This window comes from Hypanus sabinus, chromosome 14 (assembly GCF_030144855.1).
Source record: "Hypanus sabinus isolate sHypSab1 chromosome 14, sHypSab1.hap1, whole genome shotgun sequence".
Classification (NCBI taxonomy): domain Eukaryota; kingdom Metazoa; phylum Chordata; class Chondrichthyes; order Myliobatiformes; family Dasyatidae; genus Hypanus; species Hypanus sabinus.
In genome coordinates this window covers 97,862,533-97,884,300 of record NC_082719.1, presented here as the reverse complement: position 1 = coordinate 97,884,300, position 21,768 = coordinate 97,862,533, and the positions used below count along the sequence as shown (strand labels likewise).

Below are 21,768 nucleotides of genomic sequence, written 5' to 3'. Positions count from 1 at the left end.
TTTGACTTGAGGGCCACAAAGGGTTCTAAAATTTGACAGGGGGGCCGGACCAGGAGCAGATGGACGGAGTGTTTTGGTAACACACCTCATAAGAGAAAATAAAATATCATGGGATATGTAGAAAACATGTGCTTTAATTTCAATTGAAAATGAACAAATGCATTACAACAAAATATCTGTCTTTGAAGTCCCATGGTATTTAGCTATTTATTGAAATGACTTTTAAAACACTGAAAATTAAATGAATAAAATACAGCTTTTTTAATAGTAACAGTTATTATTTTAAAGCACTGAAAATTCTGTTATCCTTCAAGATATTATCATCATCACCCTCCTCTTGACTGTCTTTATTTCAAAAACGGTAGGAGATGCAGGTCTACTTGTCCTGCTCCTTCTTATTCAATTGTCCCCTGTGCCAAAACTCAACAACGACCCGCACAATGACAGAACAGTGAGAGCGCGCCAGTATGCGGAGCTCTGTGCTCGCAAATCCCCGCAGGCTATCTCCCTTAGCCGGAACGCTGGCTAATTGTGAGCAGGTTTGGATGTGCCTGGAAATGGGTCGCCACAAGGTCACAAAGTAAAGCGCAAATGTGGAGTAATACGCTGCACCTCAACAAAGGTCAATGTATATAGAGTGCGTCATCTATTGGGAAAACGCCAGAATTGCGGGGAAAAAACGTTAACAAGGTTTATTAATATAATTTCATCAAGTTCTGCGGGCCGGATTAAAAAGCTTAACGGGCCGCATATGGCCCGCGGGCCGTAGTTTGCCCATGCCTGTGCTAGGCGGTGTGGTTTGAGTAGTTGAGAAACTGTTGAACTCCTTTAATTTTCACACACAGCAGTCCCTAGAGTTTACAGAGAATGGTGCGAAAAACTAAAAACATAAAGTGAGCAGCAGGTCAGTGGGCAAAAACACTTTATTAATGATAGAGGTCAGAGGAGAATGGCTAGACTGATTCAAGCTGATGGGAAGGCGACAGTAATTCAAAAAACCTTGCATTCCAAAAGTGTTGTGGGAACAGCATCGCTGAATACACAACAGATCGAACCTTGAAGTGGATGGGCTACAGCAGCAGCAGACCATGAACATACTCTCAGTGGCCACTTTATTAGGTATAGAAGGTTGCTTCATCCGCCCTTTAGAATGCTACTTCATGTTTGAGATATATCTATCTTGTGCCTTCCAAATTGCCCCCAAAAACTCCAGCCATTGCTGTTCTGTTGTCACCCCTGTTAGTGTCCCCTTGCAGTCATTTTTGACCAGCGCCTCTCTCATGTCTCTGTACTTCTCTTTACTCCACTGTAATACTGATACATAATACCTTAAGACATAGGAATAGAATTCGGCCATTCAGTCCATCGAGTCTGCTCCGCCATTCCATCATGGCTGATCCCGGATCCCACTCAACCCCGTTCACCTGCCTTCTTTCCATATTCTTTGATACCCTGACCGATCAGGAAACGATCAACTTCCACCTTGAACATATGCATAGATTTGGCCTCTACTGTAGTCTTTGGCAAAGCTTTCCACAGATTCACTGCTGTCTGGCTCAAAAAAATCCTCCTTATCTCTGTCTTAAAAGGTTGCCCCTCAATTTTGAGGCTCTGCCCTCTAGTTTTGTATACCCCCACCAGAGGAAACATCTTCTCCACATCCACCCTATCTATCCTTTCAACATTCGGTAGGTTTCAATGAGATCCCCCCGCATTTTTCCAAATCCCAGTGAGTACAGGCTCAAAGGTGCCAAATGCTCCGCATATTTTAACCCCTTCTTTCCCGGAATCATCCTCGTGAACCTCCTTTGGACTCTGTCCAATGACAACACATCCCTGTCCTTCCTCACAGTCTCACTACACACTGAATCAACTTGTATACCAGCTGCCTCATCCTTAGCCCTATTACTCTGATTCCCACCCCTCCCCAACAACTCTAGCAAATCTGCCCGCAAGGATGTTTGTCCCCCTTGTGTTTAGCCTTTACCCTTCCCTGCTGAGCTTCAGAGCTGGCTACATTGCTACTGGCCTGGCTGCTGCTGGGTCTTGATAGGTCATTTTAAACCCCCCCAACTCCCCAGCAGTATGCAAGGGGATAACTCAGTAAAAGTCTCATCTGTTCTCAAAATTTCAGCCTCCTGGATGGTCCTAAATGAATCCAGCTCCAGCTTCATTTCCTTGATCTTGTCAGTCAGGAGCTGATGTTGAGTGCAGATATAGTCACCAAGGAGACCATTCGGTGCCACATCTCACAGAAAGAGCATCCTACTGTCTGAACTACCACCGTGCCTACACTTGTTATACCTCTAAATTCTCAAACTTAAGCTCTAGCCTATGCCTCTTCTTGCCAAAGCCGACCACTCTAACACATGCAACACACACAAAATGCTGGTAGACTGAGAGACTGTTTTGCTGAACACCTATGCTCTGTCCGCCAGAGAAAGCAGGATCTCCCAGTGGCCACACATTTTAATTCCACGTCCCATTCTGATATGTCTATTCATGACCTTCTCTACTGTCAAGATGATGCCACACTCAAGTTGGAGGAACAACACCTTATATTCCATCTGGGTAGCCTCCAACCTGATGGCATAAACATTGATTTCTCTAACTTCCGTTAATGCTCCTCCTCCCCTTCTTACCCCATCCTTTATTTATTTGTTTATTTATTATTCCCCGCCCCTTTTTCTTTTCTCTCTTTTTCTCTCTCTGTTCCTCTCACAATTACTCCTTGCCTACTCTCCATTTCCCTCTGGTGCTCCCCTCCCCCTTTCTTTCTCCCTAGGCCTCCTGTCCCATGATCCTCTCCCTTCTCTGGCTGTGTATCCCTTTTGCCCATCAACTTTCCAGCTCTTAGCTTCGTCCCTCCCCCTCCTGTCTTCTATCATTTCGGATCTCCCCTTCCCCCTCCCATTTTCAAATATCTTCCTATCTCCTCTTTTAGTCCTGTTGAAGGGTCTCGGCCCAAAGCGTTGATTGTACTTCTTCCTATAGATGCTGCCTGTCCTTCTGCGTTCCACCAGCATTTTGTGTGTGTTGCTTGAATTTCCATCATCTGCAGATTTCCTCGTGTTTGCACTCTAACACATGTTCTAATTCCCATATTGTTGATTGTAGAATGCTCATAAGCTTCGTGACCCATTCTGGGTTCGGAGAACTTATCATTCACAACATGGGTGCAAATTGTGAAATTCACGAGGGCACACAATATATTGAAATGAGGATGCGATTTTTCCATGAGGACATCCAACAAATAATTTAACTAGTGGTCCTAGCCTGTGTGGCCCTTTCTCTTTTCCCAAAATTACTTATTCATTTTCAATTCTACTGCAGCTCAAAATCCTTCCCTGTGTTTTAGATCCTAAAGATTTCTCTTAGCTTCATATGTTGCTACTAAGTGTTGATAATACTCATTATACTGAAGTTATTTAAGAGATTGGATCTTTCTTGTCATAAGTATGCAATTCTATTACACGTGGAAAAGAAGGCAATTGTATTGCTCATATCCTTAAGCTGGATTCAACATACTTAGCAATTAGGACAGAGCCTCAGAGTAGAGAGGCTTCTTTGTAGAATGAAGATGAGGAATTTCTTTAGCTAGAGGGTGGTGAATCTGTGGAATTCTTTGGTACAGGCAGAGGTTTAAGATTCTTGATAGGTCAGGGCAGGCATGGGCAAACTACGGCTCGCGGGCCATATGCGGCCCGTTAAGCTTTTTAATCCGGCCCGCAGAACTTGATGAAATTATATTAATAAACCTTGTTAACGTTTTTTTCCCCGCCATTCTGTCGTTTTCCCAATAGATGACACATTTGTGGTGACCCATTTCCTGGCACATCCAAACCGGCTCACAATTAGCCAGCGTTCCAGCTAATGGAGATAGCCTGCGGGGATTTGCGAGCACAGAGCTTTGGAGCCTCTGCGCCACGGGGGGCGGGGGCAGGTTGAGGGAGGCTTAAAAGTGAGGCTGGGGATTTCGAATAAAGTTTTTTTTCTTCGACTGTAGTTACCGACTCCGTGTCGTAATTTTAGCGCTGCATGTAGCACACCGCTACACATTGACCTTTGTTGAGGTGCAGCGTATTACTCCACATTTGCGCTTTACTCTTTGTTCGGCTCGACCTATTTGTGTGAACAGGCGTTCGGCGTCATGAACATCAACAAAGCCAGCCACAGATCCAAGTTAACTGACCAACACCTCAGATCCATCCTGAGAATCGCCACAACAAAACTAAATCCAGACTTTGATGCGCTGGCTAAAAAGGGAGACCAACAACACTGTTCCCACTGAAATTAAAAAATAAGTTTCTTTGTTGTGTTATGTAAAAAAATGCATTTGAAAATATTTTTTTCAATAAGCCTTACATGTTACATGTCTTTTCTGTTAAGTGATGGACATGAGTAGTGCGCAGGTGCACGTACGTTCTCCAAATAAAAAATGCGCTCCAGATCAAATAACGCGCTCCGCATACTGGCGTGCTCTCACTGTTCTGTCATTGTGCGGGTCGTTGTTGAGTTTTGGCACAGGGGACGATTGAATAATAAGGAGCAGGACAAGTAGACCTGCATCACCTACCGTTTTTGAAATATAGTCAGTCAGGAGGAGAGTGATGATGATAATATCTTGAAGGATAACAGAATTTTCAGTGCTTTAAAATAATAACTGTCACTATTAAAAAAAGCTGTATTTTATTCATTTAATTTTCAGTGTTTTAAAAGTCATTTCAATAAATAGCTAAATACCATGGGACTTCAAAGACAGATATTTTGTTGTAATGCATTTGTTCATTTTCAATTGAAATTAAAGCACATGTTTTCTACATATCCCATGATATTTTATTTTCTCTTATGAGGTGTATTACCAAAACACTCAGTCCATCTGCTCCTGGTCCGGCCCCCCTGTCAAATTTTAGAACCCTTTGTGGCCTTCAAGTCAAAAGTTTGCCCACCCCTGGGTCAGGGTGTGAAGTGATATGGGAAGAAGGCAGGAGATTCGGGCTGAGAGGTAACTTGGATCAGCCATGATGAAATGGCCAAACAGACTCTATGGGCCAAATGGCCTAATTCTGCTCCTACATCTTATGGTCTTATAGTGAGCTTTATTTGAAATATAGTTGAGGGTAGCAGTTAGTATCTAAATAATAAAGTCCTGTTATTTTGGGACGAGTTGGAAGATAAATACTGTAAATGAGGGTATCAAAGCATGGTTCTTTTCCTTCCATTAAAATTAGAAGAAGGGTCTTGATTTTGCTATCATTGAAAGCTTGTCTTTTGGTCATATATTGAAGTTGCTAGCCAGGTGATCTCATGCCTGCGGAATAAAGTTTGAGCTTAATATAGCATACTATACTGAACTATCCAATTTTTAATTGCCTCCTTATTTTCATATTCTCTCAAAGTAAATGATGCTATTCACCCTGACGACCATTCCTGGGAACCTAATTGTCCTGAAGAAGAGTCTTTGCCGAAAACGTCAACTGTTTATTCATTTCCATTGATGCTGCCTGACTTGCTGAGTTCCTCCTACATCTTATGTGTGTTGCTTTGGATTTTCAGCGTCTGCAGAATTTTCCTTGTGTATAACCTAATGCATATCTCTTTTATATGAAGGTTGGCCAGTGAAATGCGTCGTTTGTGGTATGGCCAGCACAGTCTGAATATGTGCTAGGGGTAGCCTGCTAGTGTTTCCATTCTTCTAGCATCAACATAGCACGATGGATCATGGTTGTGGGTTTGACTTCAACACTTAAGAGAAATTTAGTAAGTTCTGGATATACCATGTTGGCGCCGGAAACATGGTGACGCTTGTGGGCTGCCCTCGGCACATTCGAAACAAACCACACATCTAACTGTATGTGTCAATGTTTAGTTCTACATGTGACTAGCAAAGCAAATCTTTAAGTATAGCTAATCTTTAAATCTAGCCAATTTGTGACATTGGAAATTGTGATACCTATTAGACAAAGAAAATAGGCTTGAAATTTCTGAATTAACTCGCATACTGGGTGAGGGAGAACCAGTGGATGTGATATATTTGGACTTGCAGAAAGCTTTTGGTAAGATTCCACATAAAGATTAGCATGTTGAATTAAAGCAAGTTCGATTGGGGGGTGATAGGGTGCAGATATGGATAGAAAAAGCTGTCTGTCTGAGAGAAACCAGCAATTTGAAATATGTAAATATGTTTCTGAGTGGTCAACACAGTAACTAGTGAGATACCAAAGGACCTTCGGTATTCATGATGTACTTACTATATATTACTGATTTAAATTTGAAACTTAAATGTATTGCTTACAAGTTGGCAAACAGTGCAAACTTGTGTGGAAGGGTGAGATTTGGATGTTGGAGAGAAGCACCATCATTAACTGGACTGATTGAGGAAGTGGACAGATACTTGGATGAAGCATAGCGTGGATTAACGAGGTTATCCACGTCCAGACCACTTATTGTTGCTTTTACCTTGTGAATTTCTTGGTTCTCCTTTGCTGAAATGTAAAATGCCTTTTGTTCTGCTTGTTGACAGCTCTGGGCTACCAGAGGTGACTAGGATTGTTCTCCTTTCCCTCACTCTCCTTAACTCTAGTTTGCCATTCTTTTCCCAAATCCATCAACTTAGTCAAAGATCACATCAATCAACATCCTCTATATTCTCTGTCATACCCCCGCATTCTTCCTGCAATATGACAAAATCTCTATGTAGTATTGTAGATATAGCCTGACAAATATTTCATCAGTCACTTTAGAACTCACAGAACCAGACTGTGAAAGCAGTCTTTGATCAGAATCAGGTTTAATATCACTGGCATACATTATAAAAGATGTGGTTTTGCGGCAGCAGTACATTGCAATATGTAATTTGAGTTAGAATAAGAAATCTCTCCATCTATATCTATATGTATTTTTAAATATGTAGTACAAAAAAAAGGTTAATGTATATGACTTGCTGTCAATTCAGGTATCTGATGGTGGTGGGGAAGAAACTGTTTCTAAAATGTTGAGTGTGTATTTTTCTTTTTCCCTCACTCCTCACCATGGCTTCCTTTTTAATTTTTTTTGGTATAATTAAAAATTGCAGTTAAAACATTATCTTGAATTGTGCCCTTGGATAGATAGTACTTGACTTGCTGAGTCAAACACGAGGAAATCTGCAGACGCTGGAAATTCAAGCAACACACACAAAATGCTGGTGGAACACAGCAGGTCAGGCAGCATCTATAGGCAGAAGCGCTGTCGACATTTCGGGCCGAGACCCTTCATCCTGACGTCGACAGTGCTTCTTCCTATAGATACTGCCTGACCTGCTGCGTTCCACCAGCATTTTGTGTGTGTGACTTGCTGAGTATTTTTGTTATTAGGATACTGAAATGGAACTGTACATACTGTGCCTGTAGACTTATGCTCATTATTTATAGCAAGAATAGAGCCTACATTCGTACTTTACGAGTAATTTTGAACCTTCAGTTGAATTCTTTTTTAAAGTTTGCTCTCAGATTTGGATTTGAATTTGACAAGTTCAGCAAAGTTTTAAATACTTTTTATCTACCCCCACAACGATGAAGCAGAATCTGCTACCGCCTATGATAAATTTGTGCCACAATAAAACCTTAAGGCACAGGAGCAGAATTGGGCCATTTGGCTACCATTCCATCATGACTATCCCTCTCAATCCCATTCCCCTCCTTTGTCCTGGTAACCCATTTGTGGCAATGAATTTCACAGATTTGCCATCCTCTGGTTAAAGAAATTCCTCATCTCTGTTCTAAAGGGACGTTATTGTATTCTAAAGCTGTGTCCTCTGATACCAGACTCCCCTCATTATTATTATTTTTTTGTATCAGTAAAACCTAATTTATTGTGTTAATAAACAATTTCAGATGTGATGTAATGATAATCAGCTTGTTTTGAATAAGTAAGGGTTGCGTCGAATGTTCCATTATGCTTGCCCTAGTCTCTGATGTGTGTCATAATATTAAGATAACTAGGTTTTCATCTATACAGTTGCTAACATCTCTATTGCAAATCAATTGGCCTCAGCATATTCGTTTGTCAACGTTCCCTCTACTTTTTTTTACTATAGCTGCACGGACCAACTATTGCTCTGAACAGAAAATTTTTATACGGCCTGAAAACTGTGCAGCACTTTAAATGTTTTTTTTTGTAATAATATATTCATGCTATGAATATTTGGAATGAAAATTGAAAAATCACATGCATTTGATTTTATTAATTGAAAGCTATAATGAAATACAGCACAACAAAAAGAACCTTTAAATTTTGTGAACTTTTTCTTGTTGATCTTTATTACAAATCCATTGTTTGTATGTGCAGGCCAGTGGTGTAGTGGCATCAACACCAGCCGTTGAGGTGGGTGGTCCTGGGTTTGAATCCGGCTGGTTCCTTTGCACGCTTTCCATCTGTGCCATGTTGAGTATTCAGCTAGCAACTTGACTTCGTAAAAAAAAACAGACAAAAATGCTAACCCACGATGCATGGAGAGGAATAATGACACTATCCAGATTAATTTTGTATCAGGATGAAAGATGTGCCTTAATCTTCATTAGATCATCCAGATGTTCCACTTTTAGTCTTTTTCTGGATTTGCTTTTGATTGAATTCATTAAGACTGAATGCACGTTCGCAGTCAGCACCAGAAACTTGAAGTGTTCTAACAATGTCAGCAAGAATCGACAGTTCTTCAGATTCTTCATTTCTAAGCACTTAGTTCAATATCAAGTCAAGTCAATTCAAGTCACTTTTTATTTCGACCATAACTGCTGGTACAGTACATAGTAAAAATGAGACAACCTTTTTCAGGACCATGGTGTTACATGACACAATACAAAAACTAGACTGAACTATGTAAAAAAACTACACTAGACTACAGACCTACCCAGGACTGCATAAAGCGCACAAAACAGTGCAGGCATTACAATAAATAATAAACAGGACAATAGGGCAGTAAGGTGTCAGTCCAGGCTCTGGGTATTAAGGAGTCTGATAGCTTGGGGGAACAAACTGTTACATAGTCTGGTCGTGAGAGCTGGAATGCTTTGGTGCCTTTTCCCAGGGCGAAGAGTTTATATGAGGGGTGTGTGGGGTCCTTCATAATGCTGTTTGCTTTGCAGATGCAGCATGTAGTGTAAATGTCCGTAATGGTGGGAAGAGAGACCCCGATCTTCTCAGCTGACCTCACTGTCCGCTGCAGAGTCTTGTGATCTGAGATGGTGCAATTTCTGAACCAGACAGTAATGCAGCTGCTCAGGATGCTCTCAATACAACCCCTGTAGAATGTGATGAGGATGGAGGGGTGTATCCAGAGATACCGGCCACGTGACAGATGCACTGCCACCTGGCTGGTCGGAGGACACACCACATGCCAATCAACATTTGGTCCCTCCCAACTAATCAATGCACACCTAAATTATTGGTCACCTTAATTGGATTATCGCGCCCGGCCCCATGCTTTAAAAGGTGAGACTTGCCCTTGGCTAGCCCTCTCTCACAGACCACCTCATTGGAGGTAAGTGCATTGATTTATGTTTGGGAAGGTCTATCGTTTGTCCTGGTAAGGGAGCCTCAGCTATCCAAGGTCAAGGGGGATAGCTGTTGTAGTGCTTTTCCCTTGTTCTTTGTTTGTGTAACCGTACCCTGTCCCCACACCGCTTCCTGTGTATTGTAGTTGCTTGTGTTGACCCGACTTCCCCTTGTAAATAAATTCCTTATTATTAAAACTGTGTGTGTCCAGGCCTCTACTGTTGAGACTCAAAGAACCAGTTATTTTTCCATCACAACAGGGGGTGGGAGATGGCCTTTCCTCAGCCTTCACAGAAAATAGAGACGCTGCTGGGCTTTCTTGCAACGGAGCTGGTGTTGAGGGACTGGGTGAGATTCTCCTATCAGTGAATGTCTTAATTGAACCAGTCTCAACTTTCTCAGAACAACAAATTTGAAATTACAGTATTGCTGCGATATTTTTGACGCCACACTTTCATCATAGTCCATAACAGCTGAGTATTTTGATGTCAGTCACATAATATTCTCTTTTCCATCTTCAAAATTGGTTATATTTACAGTAGTAACAGGGTCAAAAGCTTGCCATTCTGTTAACTCATTGTCAGGAAGTCTATATTATTCAAGTGATTACACACACATTGAATTAATTGAATTATAGGCACATTGTTGATGTCAGAACTTATAGATGCAAGCAGATCTTTCACTTTGTCACACCAATGAATGGTATTGCCAAGATACGGTGACTAACTTGTTAATCTTTGCTTTTGCATACAGCAGTTCTTCAATTGTATTCAGACAGTTTTTCTGAAGAAATTCACAAAGAGATGCCAGATCGTTAAGGATAGTTAATGCTACTCAATGTTGTGGATTGGTCAAAATCTTCAGGCTGTATTTGCTGATTGGATCGTTATATTCATTAACTTGCTCTTTGCAATACTGGATTAAATTCCTCATTAATGCAGTAATAGCAAAATGCCATCCAATGACAGCCATCTTAATTCGTTTAGTGGTCTAAATGACACAGTATCACATTTTGTGACATTAACTAATATTTCTAGCGTTCCCTTTTTTAACCAATGACCTGCTGAACATTGTATACATAGTTGTTAGCATTGTTTCTATTTCCTGAATAATTGATATTTTTTTCCATGAGTTGTTGAATCTTAGGTCTTCTCAGTGAGCAGTGCAATATTGCTCAGACAAGTGTTTTATTTCTCGTCAAAGAATTGCTGCCATTGTTCTTTACAAGCATTACTTCTGTCCTGTCTGACATAAACAACATCATCTTTTGAATATCAAAATTGTTGTTGATAAGTTTTTAATTGTTTCAACAAAAGTGATAGTGTCACATGCAGTTAGTTTCAAAATATCCACAAACACAGTACTATAGGAAGTTTCATTTTCTGGTCAAAACTCAAAATTCAAAATTAAGATTTTTTGTACAGAGACGGTTTTTCTTTCGTCAGCAGTTACTGTATGGAAAGCAGATTTCCATATAATTTTCATTACCTTCTTCTCAAGCATAAAGCACTCAATAAACTCAAACGTAATTCTTGCTGTGATAATTCTATGGTATATTTACATATTGGCCACGTGCATAAATTTCTTGCACAGAGTGCATAGAAGCATTAATTTTAATAACTAAGATAATGTTATCAATTACTGCTTTGACCATATCAGAATAAGACTTCTTTTTCGCATCTTGTTTCATTTACTCTTGTTTCATGCTCTTGGATGAAGAGGCGCAAAATTGCTTGTTGTGTAATTTGGTAACGGCATCTACATGAATTTTTTGGTTAAGATGCCATTTTAAGTAACATAACTTTCATTCTTCCCATTTTTTCCCCCACTACTAAACTCTCCCTTCCCAACTTTTGCTTCCCCACAGATGTTACATACTTGCTAGTTTCTTGATATGTAAAAATATTGCCAATTTTTATTTGTTTTTGATCTGAAAGTGGTCGTTCAGTATCTATGCGTTGCAAAAGCTATTCCACCTTAAGTTTTGTTCTTCAAAGTATTTAACACTCCTGCAGTTCTTTTCAATGTTCTTATGATACTAAAAACTCAGCAGGCCAGTCAGCATTTAGAAAAAGAGTACAATTGCCATTTCGTGCCAAAACCCTTTGGCAGGACTGCAAGAAAAGAAGCTGAGGAGTAGATTTAAAAGGTGGGGGGAGGGGAGGGAGAAACACAGGTAATAGGGGAAACCTGAAGGGGGAGCGATGAAGTAAAGAGCTGGGAAGTAAATTGGTGAAAGAGACTGAAGGCCATCGAAGAAGTAAAAGCAGGGAGGAACACTAGATGGAGGTGATGTGTGGGCAAGGAGATGGGGGAGTGACGGAAAAGAGGATGAGAAATGGTGGAGGAGAAGAGCGGGCTGTGGGAGGCATTATCAGAAGATCGTGAAATCGATGTTCATGCCATCAAGTTGAGAGTTACCCAAACACAATATAACGTGTTGTTCCTCCAATCTAAGTGTGGCCTCATCACAACAGTAGAGGAGGCCATAGATAGACATATCAGAATGGGAGTGGGCAGTAGAATTAAAATGGGTGGCCACTGTGAGGTCCTGCTTTTTCTGATAGATTGAGTGTAGGTGCTCGGCGAAATGGTCTCCCAGTCTATGTTGTTTCTCACCAATATATAGGAGGCCACTCTGGGAGAAATGGACACAGTGTATGACCCAAACAGACTCACAGGTGAAGTGTCACCTCCTCTGGAAAGACAGTTTAGGGCCCTGAGTGGTAGTGAGAGGAGAGGTGTAGGGGCAGGTGTAGCACTTGTTCTGCTTGCAAGGATATGTGCCAGAAGGGATAAAAGGACAAGGGAGTCGTGCAGGGAGCGATCTCTGCAGAATATTGGGGAGGGGAAGATGTGATCGGTGGTGGGATCCCGTAGGAGATGTTTCTCTCTCCCCTCTCCCCATCTTTTAAATCTACTCCTCAGTTATTTTTCTCCAGTCCTGCTGAATGATTTTGGCCTAAAATGTCGACTATACTCTTTTCCTATATGCTACCTGGCCTGCTGAGTTCCTCCATCATCTTGTGTGTGTTGCTCAGATTTAGAGCATCTACAGATTTTCTCTTGTATATAAAAACACACATACATTTGTCCATTAACAAACACTGATAAACAACCAATGTGCAAAAGAAAAGAAACTGCAAAAAAAATTGAGAACATGAGTTGTTAAGAGTCCTTGAAAGTTCTAATAAAGTTTGGTGGAAGAGGGATTAGTCAAAATAGTTATGTAGAAATAATTTGTGCTCTATTTGTTGAGGGCGAACACCAAACAAAGTGATTCAGTTGATGGTTAATTTAATTCTTTCATAACACATACAGCTGTGTGAGATGATTTATATGATCTTGCATGGATTTGTGTCCTTCCCTGAAGAAGTTAATGTGATACCCAACTGGATATTCAGAAATTCTAATATCATAATTGAGTTTAATTTTTTTTTTGCAAGAATGTTCTATGATCAGTTGTATTTATCAAGTTTGGGGGGAAAAAATTCAGATTTGAAGCATATGGAAATGTGCCTTGCAAAAGTCCTGTCAAATGAAACCCAGGGTATTGTGATTGAGACACTGAATGGAATTGCAGATTAGTTTGTATTTTAATTTCCCTTCAAACTTTGTTATACTAAAACTAGAATTTCTTCGGTTTAATGAGACTTGAGTGACAGCTATGTGAATCAATTTCGCTCCACTTTCCCCTTGCCTTTGTTTCTACGTGATATGTATTAATTGGGCTATGATTTAGTTCCTCACAATATAGTTAATTTCTTTGTTCCTTTTGCAAATATTTATTTTTAGAATGAAATCTCTTACAGTACTGTGCAAAAGACTTGGGCATATATTTTGCGCTGAAGTACCCAAGAGATTTGCACAATAATGTATTTGTCAACGTGGAGCGGAGAGTGAGTTTTTCTATCTGGCAAAAGCAAAGGATGTTGAGAATGGTGAGGGTTGAGGGCTGTGGGAGGTGGGTGGGACAGGTGGCAGGGAAGGAGTACCAGGAGTAGGGGGGTGGGGTGTGTGACATGGGTGCAGACACACCTAGCCTTGAGACACTAGGCAAGGTCATTTGATTCCAAACAATTGGTCTATTGATTATTACAGAATGTCCCTTTGGTGCTCCCTGCTCCTTCCTCTCGCCCTCGCCCTTCCCCTTTTCCCAACCATGATTCCCCTTTCCTAGGCCACAATAAAGACCCGTGTCAGAAACAGGTTTATTATCACTTATAGGTCATAAAGTTTTTTTATTTTGGCAGCTTTACAGTTCAATATATAGAATTACTACAGTACTGTTCAAAAGTCTGTGTGTTTGTATATGTGTGTGTGTGTGTGTGTGTATATATATATGTATGTGCTTAAGACTTTTGCATGGTAAAATTTGTCAAATTTGTTACATTGTTGGTAAATCTCAATTGATTATATAAAATTCTGGATGATATAATTTTTTTGGTTTACAGTACTTAGAATTACCAGTGCAGTAGAAGATTCCAAACTGTGTCTGCATTGGTTTCCTCAGGGTGCTCTGGAGGAAAATCATATGGGTTATTGTGTTAATTGGTCATTGTCAATTGTCCTGTGATTGGGTTAGGGTTAAATAGATGGGTTGCTGGATGGCATGGCTCTTTGGGCCTGTAGCATGCTGTATCTCTAAAATAAATAAAATTAAAATAAATTAAACCTTCCATTGTGCTCCCACTCATCCTTCAGCCCTTCAGTTACAGAATTTGTGAAGAACTGAGTTTGGTTGCATTTAAAATGTTACTAATTCACTTACCAGGACAATGCTTTTGAATGTGAAATGTAATGTCATTTATTGTGTGTGTCAAGTGTAATGCGATTGTAACAATCACCAACATATGAACATTTAGTAATATAAAAGGGAATATTTATTTGCAGAGGCTTGGTAAAAGGGCTATATTCCTTGCTGAGTTTATAATATAAATATTGTATTGGTTATTTTTTAAAATGGGGACTTGCTTTTTTTTTGAAAAAGTCAGTTTACTTCCTAGGTTAACAAGGAATTTAGTTAGTCAATAGCCTTAGTAAAAGGCCTATATTCATTGTTAAGTTTATAATATAATAAATCTAGTATTTTGGTGAGTTTTATAAAATATCTCGCTATTTTGGAATATTCAGTCTACTTCCTAAATTATTCAGGTGGAAATTAAACATGGGTGTTTTGTCTTTGTACTTGTTCACCCTGGAATAACGGCACAGAACAGTTCTGAAAATCCTAGTCAAACAGTGTACTTCATGTTGTACATGTTGTGATGTTTTACTGAACATGTCTCTCCACCCATAGATCTATGAGTATTGATTTGCCTGGTGCAGAATGATGCAGATGAATCAGTTCCTGAAATCGTTGGTTTAGTTCTCAATTAATCTGAGGCTTGGATATTAGCGGATAATACCTCTGACTTTATCATGCATGCCTTTGCTTGCAGGAACATGAGGAAAATATTTATAAAATCTCGTTACTTTACTTCTGTTAAAGGGAAATGGCCAGTGCCAGACAGGTAGATCATCACCTTATTTTTTAAATATATGGTAGTGTGTTAAATGTCACTGTGGATCTCAGCTCATTATATAATTGTCTTTATAGTTTTAATTCTTCAGTAGAACATGTGTGAAAAGTGGAAAATTGCGTGACCTTCAGTGAGTGATGTGCTTGTCTCTTTTGCACTGTTTCTTTTACGGATTGGTTAGAAAACTAATTTTACTGTGCTTGGTTATATTATATAAATATGGCAACTGCAGGTTATCCAAGGTAATAATCAGAATCAGGTTTAATATCACTGACATACGTTGTGAAATCTGTTGTTTTGTGCCAGCAGTTCAATGCAGTACATTAAAAACAAATTAGAATAAGAAATATATTTCAAAAAATAATTTAAGTAAGCAGTGCAAAGAGAGCAAAATAATGTTCATGGATTGGTTTACTTTTTGTTCAGAAATCTAAAAGTGGTTGGAAAGAAGCTATTCCTAAAATATTGAGTGTTTGTCTTCAGGCTCTTGTACCCCTGGTCTGATGGTAGTACAGTAATAAGAAGAGAGCACATCCTGGGTGACTAGTTGCAATGATTGATATTCTTGAATTTATTGCACTGTATTTTGACCAAAAACATAAGTTTTATAGATTATATTCTATTTTATGCCATATTTATTAAATGTTTTAGATTGCTATCTCAAGTTGATTTATAATTTGGGAAATTGAAATGAAATATTTCATTCACTGATTTGTTTGGATATTTGTGTCAAAAATTGATCTCACAATCTCTGTTCTTAATTGAGAATTTTCAAATTTGCAGTACAATATAGAACAACACAAGGACAGGCCCTTCTGCCCACAATACAGAGCTGAACTAATTGAGTTAGTAATCAAATGCTCAACTAAACTGATCCCTTCTGCTTACACAATGTCCGAATTCTTCCATTTCCTGCACATTAATGTGCCTATCCGTAGAGTCTCTTGAATGTCTCGATTGCAGGGGTTACCAGACTTTTTAATGCCATGGACCCCTACCATTAACCGAGGGGTCCATGGACTCCAGGTTGAGAACCCCTGCTGCACCACCACTACAAGCAGTGAATTCCAGGCACCCACCAAACTCTGTGTAAAACGAGACATCCCCTACACATTTCCTTTGCATTTATACTCTCTCACCTTAAATGCATCCCCTCTGGTATTAGACATTTTAATCCTGTGAAAAAATGTACTGTCTGTCTAATCATAATCTTATAAACCTTTATTAGATCTCCCTTTTTTCCTGTTGTCAAAAACTTATTTTGTTTGGGAAATTGAAAAAGAATAAACTAAATAATATACAATAAATTTTGTTGGGCTAGATATACTGTGTTTGTTTTAATATATTCTTTAAGTTGTATGGAATCCAAATAGACCCCCATGCTGATTAAGTTTCCTTTCCAAGCTAATCCATTTCCCTGTCTGAATATCAATTAAATGCTGTAATTTTACCTGTCTCTGCCATTTCTGGCAGCTAGTTATCCACCACTCTATGTGGAAATCATGTCCCCTTTAAATCTGTCTTCTCTTGCTTTCAAATGTGGCCTCTAGTTTTAGACTCCCCAACACAGGGAAAATAACTTAGGCCATCCCGTATAGGTCCTCATGGTTTTATAAGCCTCTGTCAGGTGTCCCCTCCTCAGCCTTTTTCCCTCATAGGAAAACAGTCCCAGTTGATCCAAGCTCTCCCTGGAATTCATAAATGGAAGAGATTCTGCAGATGTTGGGAATCTAGAGCAACACACAAAAAAGGCTGGTGGAACTTAACAGGTCAGGCATCATCTGTGGAGGGGAATAAATAATTGACATTTCGGGCCAGTCCTGATGCAGGGTCTTGGACTGAATTGTCGGTTGTTTATTCCCCTTCTTAGGTGCTGCCTGGCCTGATGAGTTCCTCTAGCAGGGTGTTTCCTCTACATTGAAGTATACATTGCAATTTATATGCTTGTAAGAGAAGTGAATTTATAGTTGGATCTGTAGCTGAAGATGGTAAAGTGAAAAAACCTGTAAAACAGCTGTCTAACAATTCACTCACGATAAAGTAATTTCAGTTTAAAGAGCTGTTTTATAGGAATTTGGAAATAGTAAGATTAACCATTTTGAGTTTTAATTATACTGCATTTTCAAAGTATTTGAAATTAAAGATTAGTTAAATAACTCTTGTATTGTTAGATACATTTCATATCTGTACTGGCTAAGATTTTCTTACAGCCTCTGGTTTAAAAAGTCAATTACCTGATGACAGCTTTTCTCCTCCACAAGATTCGTGCAGTTAATCTGTGCTGTGGCTCCTCAGTGATTTCAGTAGGAACTGATTTATTGTCTGGCTTGGGTTGCAGGGTTGTTGATTGCAGTGCAAACTTTGTAGGACCAATTAGTTGATTATCCTCAGCTGAGAGGTCAAGCAGTCCTTTACAAATGGTAGGAGTATGTTTTTTTTAAAAAAGCATGTAAAGCAAATGATACATGAGCCAATAACTTTCAACTGATACTGTGGACTGAAAATTAAACGCCTACTTCCTGGAAGTAAGTGTAGTTAGCAGAGTCACGAGAGAACCCTAACCCTGATGCATTTCCATTTATCTCTCTAGGTTTGGTATAAACATGGGTTACAGCAATGGCAGAATAGTTTCTTTGACCTCATGTCCAAGCTGTTCCAATGCGATATATATGAACACCAGTTTCTATGCAGGTGGGAGGGGAAAGATTTAAAGGGGTCCTGAGAGGCAAGTTTTTATTTACATAGAGGGTAAGTAGTATAGGGAGCAGCTTGCCAAAGGAATCAGTGGAGATACGAATAATTATGATCTTTATATGACATTTAGGCAGTACATGGATAGGAAACATTAGATGTGAGCCAAACAGCCGAGTTGGGACTACCTTGGGTAGGGAAATTGGTCAAGTCGAAATCCTACATCAGGACTGAGAATGGAGAGATGAGATAGTCAGTGTAGAGAGAAGGGGAAACACAAGAGATTCTGTGGCTGCTAGAAATTCAGAGTACCACACACAAAATACTGGAGGAATGCAACAGGTCAGGCAGCATCTATAGAAAAGAATAAACAGTCAACTGTTTATTGCCTTCAGAGGTTTTGCCTGACCTGCTGAGTTCCTCCAGCATTTTGTAAGGATTCTGAGGTGATGGGTGGACTGAGGAAGGGTGGAAGATGCAGGCAGGTGATGGGTGGGGGGGTGGTGGTGAGCAAGGGTGGATTTGGAAATCTGTAGGACAGGACCTTTGGGAGACAGGCAGAGAAGAGGAAAACCACCAGATGGAGTAAGGGAGGTGATTGTTTATATGCCATGGAGTCTTACCTTTAACCCAAGGGTCTGTGAACCCCAGGTTGGGAAAACCTGTCCTCAGCTAGAAGGGGATAAACTGGAACATAAATACTACCAGAACTGGATTTGGATAAGTAAAGGCAGTGAGAATGGGAACCATTAGTGGAGAGCTGAAAAATGGTAGGAAGCAAATGAAGGGTGGAGGGAGTGGAACCTGCATGTGAATGACAGGAGGAGGAAAGGGGACAAAGCTGGGGGCGAAGGTGTGAAGGTGCTCTAAAATGGGAGGATTGGAATGTCAGAATGAGAGGGGAGTGGGGGGGGGGGGGGAGAAGGAAAGAAAAAAGAAAGGGAAAAAGATAGGTCTTTAGTATTGCCTTATTGACCCATGTGGAAAATGGGTCTGGTAGGTTAGAACCAAGACAAGTTAGCAAGTTAGATCTAAAATTGGCTTTGTAACAGGAGGTGGAGGGAAATGGTTAAACAGCACCCGAAGTCAGATTGTACCTGGATTGCTGGAACTGTGACATGGCTGTACCAGATGTAGTTCCACTGTGCTACCAGTGAAAAGGGAAAAATTCTTGGATGGGAAAGGGAGCAATTAGGATAAAAAGATCTAAGGCTAATGTGCTTGCCCTTCCTGATGATGATTACCTTTGATCCGGTGTTTGCCCTGTATCTCAGCCACTGAGTCATGGATTCATGATCTTTGTAAATCTGTAACTTCGTGCACATATCTTTGCACTTACTTGATCCTAACCTCTTATTTTTTTTTATTCAAATTGCCTCAGCATTAGTGGCAATTTCTTTACCTGTTTTGGTTAAATCTCTGGAATTTTAAGAAAACAAGAGATTCTGCAGATGCTCAAAATGCTGAATGCTGAAGGAATTCAGCAAGTCAGGCGACATCTGTGGAGGGCAGTAAACAGTCAACATTTCAGGCTGAGATGCTTCATCAGGACTGGAAATTAAGGAGGAAGCTTCCTTTCCTCCTCCCCACCATTTTCTGACTTTGGTCCCATTCCTTTCCAGTCTTAGTCCAAAATGTCAACTGTTTATTCCTTTCCTTAGATGCTGCCTGATCTGCTGAGTTCTTCTAGTGTTTTGCTTGTGTTACTCTGGATTTCCAGCATCTGCAGATTTTCTTGTGTTTATTCTGGCTTTTGCTCCCTTCCTTTCCAATCCTGATGAAGGACCTTGGCTCAAAGGATTTTGGGGCAAATCCCCTCCATAAATGCTGCCTGACATGCCGAGTACCTTTAGAATTTTAAGACTTTACTTTTCAGACATTTATGATCAAGCTTCAGGTAACACATTGAAAATGTTGCACAGGCATGATTTTGTTTGAAGATGTTTGTATGAAATGTCCGGTGTTATTTTCCCACATCGGTGGTTCTATATAAAAAATAATTTTTGATATACTGAGATAATGCACTTAAAAAGAGTAAGTATAATTTGGGATGTAAATGTAGATATGATGACATTCATTATCATTGTATTTTGAATTAGTAATCCACTTTACAACTTGTCTGAAAGTTGTTCTGGTCACTGCAGATGCTTTTGTCCTTGTTAATGTTCATGTATGATATGGAGCAGAATTAGGCTATTCGGCCAATTGAGTTCCTCTGTCATTTCATCATGGCTGATCCAATTTTGCTCTTCTAGCTCTTGACCGATCTTAAGCCTGCTGTTCAGCCACAAGGACAGAACGTGTTCCATGCCCAAGGCTAAATCGTTAACTGGAAATGAGTAGGATTGATATGAGCAGTGGAAATTCACAACACATTGAGCAGTGATGTGAAGAGTTGCAAATAGACAGTTGTTGCGATGGCAACATGTTGGAGCTGGCATGTTTTTGCAGGTTAGAGAATAATAATCTGTTTCAGACTAAACACAGATTAACAGTTCTAATAAGCCAAAACAAGCACTATATTTTGCATGAAAGTTTGTTGTAACTATGTAAAACATAGTAATTAATTGAAACAACAATTCTAAAATGTGAACACGAGGAAATCTGCAGATGCTGGAAGTTCAAGCAACACACACAAAATGCTGGTGGAACACAGCAGGCTAGGAAGCATCTATAGGGAGAAGCACTGTCGATGTTTCGGGCTGAGACCCTTCATCAGGACGGTCCTTCTCCCTATAGATGCTGCCTGGCCTGCTGCGTTCCACCAGCATTTTGTGTTGATTTAAAAATGTGATTCACTTTAGTCTAATGGCAATCTGCTTATAAAGCAGTAAAAGTTGATTCCCATCATGAAGAGTCAGGATGTATTGTGGCTTCTTGTTCAGCTGTGCATCTACTCAGTGGCCACTTTATTAGTTAGTTAGACCTGTACACCTACTCCCTAATGCAAATGTCTAATCAACCAATAATGGGGCAGCAACTTAATGTATTAAAAAACCCATGCAGACATGGTCAAGAGTTCTTGTTGTTCAGGCCAAATGTTAGAATAGGGAAGAAATGTGATCTAAGTGACTTTGACCGTGGAATGATTGCTGATGGGCTACAGCAACAGAAGACCACAAGCAGTACTCAGTGGCCAGGAAGTACCTCATTAAATGGCCACTGAGTGTATGTATGCACGTATTTGCAACCGTTTCTCTTTACATTTTCTCACTACTGAATTCTGGGGGGGGGGCTTGGGATATGTAAATTTTTCCTCTTGGCAGCAGTGATAATAAAGGAAGAACAGTTTTGTGCAGATGATGGTTGGGTGAGATGGGTAGCAGGTACTCTCTTCATTCAAGTGGTATTTAGACGAGCATTTCAAACAGCAAGCCATGGAAGCTACAGACCAAATATTGGAAAAATGAGATTAGTACTTGATGACAGACACAGGCACAGTGGCTTGAAGTACCTGTTTCCATTCCCTGTACTTCATGTGATGGGAATACAGTGGATTCTGGTTAATTGCCTGTCAGTTAATTGGAGCAGCTCCTTATTTGGGACAACTCTTAAAGAACAAAAACTAATCGAGAAAATAGCCAGGAATCCCTTTGCTTATTTGGGATATTATGTTGCTTAATTGGGACAGGAGCCTGCTGCCAAATAGTTTCTAACTAACATAGTTGTGTGTTTTTGTGTTGAAAAAGCAGTGATTTTTGTTACTGATGGCTGGCAAGAAATAAGCACTGAGACAATTCAGAACACTTTTGCTCACTGTGGTTTGAAGTATTCAGGTTTGGGAATGCTGAAATTGGCTGGGAGTGAAAATGAAACAATACCTCAAGTTAGAAGCTATGAAGATTTCAAAGACTTAATAATAATTTAACATGTAGATTTGGAGGATGCAATTGTTTAAAGTATTGTATGAATGTTCATTTACAGTCAATGGAAGCTTATATTGGAAGAATTAATCATAGAACACTACAGCACAGTACAGGCCCTTCAGCCCTCCATGTTGTGCCGTCCCATATAATCCTTA

General features: G+C 39.9%; 1 protein-coding gene across 2 annotated transcripts in view; it reads left to right on the top strand.

Moving 5' to 3' along the window:
* Window positions 1-21,768, top strand: part of LOC132405011 (WD repeat-containing protein 7) — a 574,145-nt gene that overhangs the window by 17,735 nt on the left and 534,642 nt on the right. The gene's annotated exons all lie outside the window — the stretch shown is intronic.